Source organism: Coregonus lavaretus (genome assembly GCF_964263955.1).
Source record: "Coregonus lavaretus genome assembly, chromosome: 3".
Taxonomy (NCBI): domain Eukaryota; kingdom Metazoa; phylum Chordata; class Actinopteri; order Salmoniformes; family Salmonidae; genus Coregonus; species Coregonus lavaretus.
The window spans coordinates 54,771,415-54,779,932 of record NC_139990.1 but is presented as its reverse complement, the minus strand read 5'-3'; positions in this window follow the sequence as shown (position 1 = coordinate 54,779,932).

Genomic DNA, 8,518 nt, shown 5'->3' with positions numbered 1-8,518 from the left:
GATGGTAGGTGAGTTAATGATTCCCTTGATGGTTAACCGGCCTCCGCTCAGTACCCTGCCCTGAACCTTAGACAACGTCACTAGCCAGCTACCACCCAGTACTGCTGCCATATGTACACTGCTCAAAACAATTAAGGGAACACTTAAACAACACAATGTAACTCCAAGTCAATCACACTTCTGTGAAATCAAACTGTCCACTTAGGAAGCAACACTGATTGACAATAAATTTCACATGCTGTTGTGCAAATGGAATAGACAACAGGTGGAAATTATAGGCAATTAGCAAGACACCCCCAATAAAGAAGTGGTTCTGCAGGTGGTGACCACAGACCACTTCTCAGTTCCTATGCTTCCTGGCTGATGTTTTGGTCACTTTTGAATGCTGGCGGTGCTTTCACTCTAGTGGTAGCATGAGACGGAGTCTACAACCCACACAAGTGGCTCAGGTAGTGCAGCTCATCCAGGATGGCACATCAATGCGAGCTGTGGCAAGAAGGTTTGCTGTGTCTGTCAGCGTAGTGTCCAGAGCATGAAGGCGCTACCAGGAGACAGGGCAGTACATCAGGAGACGTGTAGGAGGCCGTAGGAGGGCAACAACCCAGTAGCAGGACCGCTACCTCCGCCTTTGTGCAAGAAGGAGCAGGAGGAGCACTGCCAGAGCCCTAAAAAATTACCTCCAGCAGGCCACAAATGTGCATGTGTCTGCTCAAACGGTCAGAAACAGACTCCATGAGGGTGGTATGAGGGACCGACGTCCACAGGTGGGGGTTGTGCTTACAGCCCAACACCGTGCAGGACGTTTGGCATTTGCCAGAGAACACCAAGATTGGCAAATTCGCCACTGGCGCCCTGTGCTCTTCACAGATGAAAGCAGGTTCACACTGAGCACATGTGACAGACGTGACAGAGTCTGGAGACACCTTGGAGAACGTTCTGCTGCCTGCAACATCCTCCAGCATGACCGGTTTGGCGGTGGGTCAGTCATGGTGTGGGGTGGCATTTCTTTGGGGGGCCGCACAGCCCTCCATGTGCTCGCCAGAGGTAGCCTGACTGCCATTAGGTACCGAGATGAGATCCTCAGACCCCTTGTGAGACCACATGCTGGTGCAGCTGGCACTGGGTTCCTCCTAATGCAAGACAATGCTAGACCTCATGTGGCTGGAGTGTGTCAGCAGTTCCTGCAAGAGGAAGGCATTGATGCTATGGACTGGCCCGCCCGTTCCCCAGACCTGAATCCAATTGAGCACATCTGGGACATCATGTCTCGCTCCATCCACCAACGCCACGTTGCACCACAGACTGTCCAGGAGTTGGCGGATGCTTTAGTCCAGGTCTGGGAGGAGATCCCTCAGGAGACCATCCGCCACCTCATCAGGAGCATGCCCAGGCATTGTAGGGAGGTCATACAGGCACGTGGAGGCCACACACACTACTGAGCCTCATTTTGGATCAGCCTGTAGTGTGGTTTTCCACTTTAATTTTGAGGGTGACTCCAAATCCAGACCTCCATGGGTTGATACATTTGATTTCCATTGATAATTTTTGTGTGATTTTGTTGTCAGCACATTCAACTATGTAAAGAAAAAAGTATTTAATAAGATTATTTCATTCATTCAGATCTAGGATGTGTTATTTTAGTGTTCCCTTTATTTCTTTGAGCAGTGTATATACAGTGTGTGCAAATGTAGCAAGTTATGGAGGTAAGGCAATAAATTGGCTATAGTGCAAAATAATTACAATTAGTATTAACACTGGAATGATAGATGTGCAAGAGATTATGTGCAAATAGAGATACTGGGGTGCAAATGAGCAAAATAAATAACAATATGGGGATGAGGTAGTTGGGTGGGCTAATTTCAGATGGGCTGTGTACAGGTGCAGTGATCGGTAAGGTGCTTTGACAACTGATGCTTAAAGTTAGTGAGGGAGATAAGAGTCTCCAGCTTCAGAGATTTTTGCAATTCGTTCCAGTCATTGGCAGCAGAGAACTGGAAGGAATGGCGGCCAAAGGAGGTGTTGGCTTTGGGGATGACCAGTGAGATATACCTGCTGGAGCACATACTACGGGTGGGTGTTGCTATGGTGACCAATGAGCTAAGATAAGGCGGGGATTTGCCTATCAGTGATATATAGATGGCCTGGAGCCAGTGGGTTTGGCGACTAATATGTAGTGAGGCCCAGCCAACAAGAGCGAACAGGTCACAGTGGTGGGTAGTATATGGGGCTTTGGTGACAAAATGGATGGCACTGTGATAGACTACATCCAATTTGCTGAGTAGAGTGTTGGAGACTATTTTGTAAATGACATCGCCGAAGTCAAGGATCGGTAGGATAGTCAGTTTTACGAGGGCATGTTTGGCAGCATGAGTGAAGGAGGCTTTGTTGCGAAATAGGAAGCCGATTCTAGATTTAACTTTGGATTGGAGATTCTTAATGTGAGTCTGGAAGGAGAGTTTACAGTCTAACCAGACACCTAGGTATTTGTAGTTGTCCACATACTCTAGGTCAGACCCGTCGAGAGTAGTGATTCTAGTCGGGTGGGGGGGTGCCAGCAGCGTTCGATTGAAGAGCATGCATTTAGTTTTACTAGTGTTTAAGAGCTGTTGGAGACTACTGAAGGAGTGTTGTATGGCATTGAAGCTTGTTTGGAGGTTTGTTAACACAGTGTCCAATGAAGGGCCAGATGTATACAAAATGGTTTCGTCTGCGTAGGGGTGGATCTGAGAGTCACCAGCAGCAAGAGCGACATCATTGATATACACGGAGAAAAGAGTTGGCCCAAGAATTGAACCCTGTGGCACCCCCATAGAGACTGCCATAGGTCCAGACAACAGGCCCTCCGATTTGACACATTGAACTCTATCTGAGAAGTAGTTGGTGAACCAGGCAAGGCAGTCATTTGAGAAACCAAGGCTATTTAGTCTGCCAATAAGAATGCGGTGGTTGACAGAGTCGAAAGCCTTGGCCAGGTCGATGAAGACGGCTGCATAGTACTGTCTTTTATCGATCGCGGTTAAAATATTGTTTAGGACCTTGAGCGTGGCTGAGGTGCACCCATGACCAGCTCGGAAACCGGATTGCATAGCGGAGAAGGTACGGTGGGATTCGAAATGGTCGGTGATCTGTTTGTTAACTTGGCTTTCAAAAACTTTCGAAAGGCAGGGCAGGATGGATATAGGTCTGTAACAGTTTGGATCTAGAGTGTCACCCCCTTTGAAGAGGGGGATGACCGCGGCAGCTTTCCAATCTCTGGGGATCTCAGAGATGCCATGGTTGTGCTGTGACTTCTGTCAGCACTGGTTCCACTGCAGGTGTGTGCAGTGGGATCAAGAGGTAGCGGTGGAGCTGGATTATTATTGTGATTTTTGTGACAATATAGGGATGGAGGTAGAGATTTAATTGTTTGTTTTGTTTGGGTTCATATGAAATTATTTATTTGTACAAAAAAATAATTGTCTAAAATATAATATATATATATTTATTGAACCACTCTTGTGTATTTCTTCCTTTACTTTCCAAGTGCATCTCTGCAACACAAACTCCAACAGTGTTTTCATTGTTTATATCAATGCACATAACTGAAATTAAAGTTTTATTTGACGTAAATTATTAATACTCATATTTTAGAATTCAACTGTTATCTACTTTCTCAAAACATAAGATGAATCTGTAAAACAAATGATGAGACATAATTTGGTTACAACACTGAATATGTTGGTGAAGAAACCTCCACAGGAGGGCACACCGGGCTACACAATGAAAAGTTGACAGGCAAGTCTTTTTTTTTTACCGGAAGGCTAGTCAACTATCTAGTAAATACTTTTTTGAACAAAATTAAACGGATATATCTTGTTATTGAACAAAATAGTAAGGTGGCCAATAACTGGGGGCCGTATGCCGATAATACGGGACGTATTTTTTTGCTAAACCGCTTATCAAAAAGCTGATAATAGTAGTATTTCCACTGAAATGTCAAACTTGCTAATTGCTAACATTTTTACGACACCAATAATCACATAACATTGATGGCTTGATCACAAGATAACACTGTTGAAGGTAATGTATTTTTTAAAAGCTGTTGAATATGCCGATTATACGGGGTTCCACGCTATATGTGACCAATAACATAACATTTGATTTGATTTTATTTTATTTTATTGACAGTTTTAGTGGAGGGGGAGTTTGAGGATAAGGACACTATATCCTGCACTACCAGGAATGTGTATGGGGAGTCCTTTCTCACCATATAATTTGGAATTAGAATACTAGAATTTAATTAAAATATGAATTATTAGAATAATTTCATAGGATCGTTATGTTTCTTACCCTTTCAATGACGTAGGTAGGAGATCACACCATGCCCACAATTCATTACACTAAATCAATTTATACATTCTATGCCTTTCAAAACATATGAAAGATTTGCTCAAAATAAACGTTTTGTGAAACAAACTCATTTTTAAAAATTCAGATTTGATAATGTATACAGAGCTATAATCAAAACCTAATACAAATTAATAATTGTGTCACGGATTCAGCCGAGGCTGCTCCTCCTCCTTGCTCGGGCAGGCTTCGGCGTTCGTCGTTCCCGGAGTACTAGCTACTGCCGATCGATGTTTCAGTGTTTGTCTTGTTTGGTCTTTATTGTGTACACCTGTTTCCCATTATGTTGTATTGTATTCCCTATATTAACCCCTGTCTCTCATTGGTTATTGTGTGTGATTGTTCTTTGTCATTCCGGCAGTTGCTTTGGTGTACGGGTTATTGTGTTTTCCTCCCTGTTTGGAGGTTTGTTGTTTTTGTACTCTATTTACTGTGTTCAGTAAAAGTACGTTGCCAGCCGCTCTGTGTCCTGCGTTTGACTTCGCTGACCGCATACACGTCGCGTGACAGAATCACACACCACGACATGGAGTCAGCAGGAGCGGCGGTGCCAGCTGGATCAATGGAGGAGCGCGTAGCACAACAAGCGGCCATGATCCAGGCTCTCGGCACCGCCATGGAACGGGTGGTGAACACCATGGAGCGATGGGAAAGAGGAGGTTTGCCCACACCTCCTCCGACGATACCACCACCATCAGCTACACCCATCGCTTCACCTCCGGGGTCCAGTTGGATTCGGCTCTCGCTCCCGAGGGCTTATGATGGCACAGCGGCCGGGTGTCAGGGTTTCCTGCTCCAAGTGGAACTCTACCTGGTAACCATCCACCCGGTGCCCTCGGGATACGAGAGCGTGTCCGCCCTCATCTCCTGTCTGTCCGGCAAGGCGCTGGAGTGGGCCAACGCAGAGTGGGGGGAAATAGACGCCGCTACAGTCAACTATGCAGAGTTCACCCGCCGCTTCAGGGCGGTGTTCGATCATCCCCCAGAGGGGAAGGCGGCGGGTGAGCATCTGTTTCGCCTCAGACAGGGGAAGAGGAGCGCGCAGGAGTTCGCACTGGACTTCCGGACTCTGGCTGCCAACGCGGGATGGAATGAGAGGGCCCTCATCGACCACTACAGATGTAGCCTGAGGGAGGACGTGCGTCGGGAATTGACCTGCAGGGACACCAATCTAAGCTTTGATCAGTTGGTGGACATGTCGATTCGCCTAGATACCCTGTTGGCTACCTGCGGACGTCCGGAGTCGGGGCCGTCCATTCCATCCCCCAGCACTTCCGAGCCGAGCCCTATGGAGCTCGGGGGTGCTGGTGCTAGGGAGACCAGGAGAGAGACCAGGAGAGAGGCCGTCCCCTGCACCAACTGTGGCCGCAGAGGACACACTGCGGGTCGGTGCTGGGGAGTGTCTCCTAGGAATCGAGGCAGTAGACAGCGCACTGATGAGTCATTCCAGGTGAATAAGCACCCAACTCACCCAGAGCTCTCTGTTGCGCATATGTGTATTAAAGTTGTGTTTCCCGAGGTTTCTCCTCACTCCCAGCATAAGGCGCTAGTAGATTCAGGCGCAGCTGGGAATTTTATCGATCGCTGGTTCACGTATAAGTTAGCGATTCCTATTGTACCAGTTGATGTGCCCTTCCCCATCCATGCCCTAGATAGCTGCCCTTTGGAGTCGGGATTGATTAGGGAGGTCACAGCGCCACTTAAGATGAAGACGCAGGAGGGCCATGAGGAGATTATACGGTTTAATGAATGCTCCTTCAGTCTTCCAATCATTTGTGGACGAGATTTTCCGGGATTTGCATGGACAGGGTGTAGTGGTGTATATTGATGACATTCTAATATACTCCGCTACACGAGCCGAGCATGTGTCCCTGGTGCGTCGGGTGCTTGGTAGACTGTTGGAGCATGACCTGTATGCGAAGGCGGAGAAATGTCTGTTCTTCCAGGAGTCCATCTCCTTCCTGGGACATCGATTGTCCGCGTCAGGGGTGAAGATGGAGATTGACCACGTTTCAGCCGTGCGTAATTGGCAGACTCCCACCACGGTGAAGGAGGTGCAGCGGTTCTTGGGTTTTGCCAATTACTACCGGAGGTTTATCCGGGGCTTTGGACAGGTAGCAGCTCCCATCACCTCCCTGCTAAAGGGGGGCCCGGTGCGTCTGCAGTGGTCGGCTGAGGTGGACAGGGCGTTTAGACATGTTCACCTCGGCTCCGGTGCTGGCACATCCGGATCCCTCTTTGGCGTTCCAAGTTGAGGTGGATGCGTCCGAGGCGGGGATCGGTGCTATACTGTCTCAGCGCTCGGGTACGCCACCAAAACTCCGCCCCTGTGCTTTCTATTCTAAGAAGCTCAGTCCGGCGGAGCGCAATTATGACGTGGGGGACAGGGAGCTGCTAGCGGTGGTTCAAGCCCTGAAGGTGTGGAGGCATTGGCTTGAGGGGGCTAAACACCCTTTTCTCATTCTGACTGACCATCGTAACCTGGAGTACATCCAGGCAGCGAGGAGACTGAACCCTCGCCAGGCTAGGTGGGCCATGTTTCTTACCCGATTTGTATTTAAGCTCACCTATAGACCAGGGTCACTGAACGCTAAGGCAGACGCCCTGTCCCGACGATATGACACAGAAGAGAGGTCCATTGAGCCCACTCCCATACTTCCAGAGTCTTGTCTGGTGGCACCGGTGGTGTGGGAGGTCGATGCGGACATCGAGCGGGCGTTACGTGCCGACCCTACTCCCCCACAGTGTCCAGAGGGACAGAGGTACGTGCCGCTCGAGGTTTGTGATCGATTGATATATTGGGCTCACACGTCACCCTCCTCTGGTCATCCTGGTATTGGTCGGACAGTGCACTGCCTTAGTGGGAAGTACTGGTGGCCCACTTTAGCTAGGGACGTGAGGGTTTACGTTTCCTCCTGCTCGGTGTGCGCCCAGTATAAGGCGCCTAGACACCTGCCCAGAGGGAAGTTACAACCCCTACCCGTTCCACAACGGCCGTGGTCTCACCTATCGGTGGATTTTGTCACGGACCTTCCCCCCTCCCAGGGGAACACTACGATCTTGGTCGTTATGGATCGGTTTTCTAAGGCCTGCTGTCTCATTCCTATGCCAGGTCTCCCTACAGCCCTACAAACTGCTGACGCCCTGTTTACTCACGTCTTCCGTCACTACGGGGTGCCTGAGGATATAGTGTCTGATCGGGGTCCCCAGTTCACCTCTAGAGTCTGGAGGGCATTTATGGAACGTCTGGGAACGTCTCGATTAGCCTTACCTCAGGTTTTCACCCTGAGAGTAATGGGCAGGTGGAGAGAGTGAACCAGGATGTGGGTAGGTTTCTGAGGTCCTATTGCCAGGACCGGCAGGAGGAGTGGTCGGGGTATATCCCCTGGGCAGAGATAGCCCAAAACTCACTCCGCCACTCCTCCACTAATCTTACGCCTTTTCAGTGTGTGCTGGGTTATCGACCCGAAACCTGCCCCTTCGCCTGCCCTGCCGGAAGTAGCTGGTCCACTCCAGGAGAATGAGGTACGAGAGGCTCCTCCGACCCCACTAGACATCGAGGGGGATCCGGCGTACTCGGTCCGTTCCATCTTGGATTCGAGGCGTCGGATGGGGGGTCTGCAGTATCTCGTGGAGTGGGAGGGGTACGGTCCGGAGGAACGGTGCTGGGTCCCTAGGAGGGACATCCTAGATCCCTCCCTGTTGAGGGATTTCCACCGGAGTCATCCGACTCGCCCTGCTCCGCGTCCTCCTGGCCGTCCCCAAGGCCGGGGTCGGCGCACGGCTGGATCCGCGCGTCAAGGGGAGGGTACTGTCACGGATTCAGTCAAGGCTGCTCCTCCTCCTTGCTCGGGCAGGCTTCGGCGTTGGTCGTCCCTGGAGTACTAGCTACTGCCGATCGATGTTTCGGTGTTTGTCTTGTTTGGTCTTTATTGTGTACACCTGTTTCCCATTATGGTGTATTGTATTCCCTATATTAACCCCTGTCTCTCATTGGTTATTGTGTGTGATTGTTCTTTGTCATTCTGGCAGTTGCTTTGGTGTACGGGTTATTGTGTTTTCCTCCCTGTTTGGAGATTTGTTGTTTTTGTACTCTATTTACTGTGTTCAGTAAAAGTACGTTGCCAGCCGC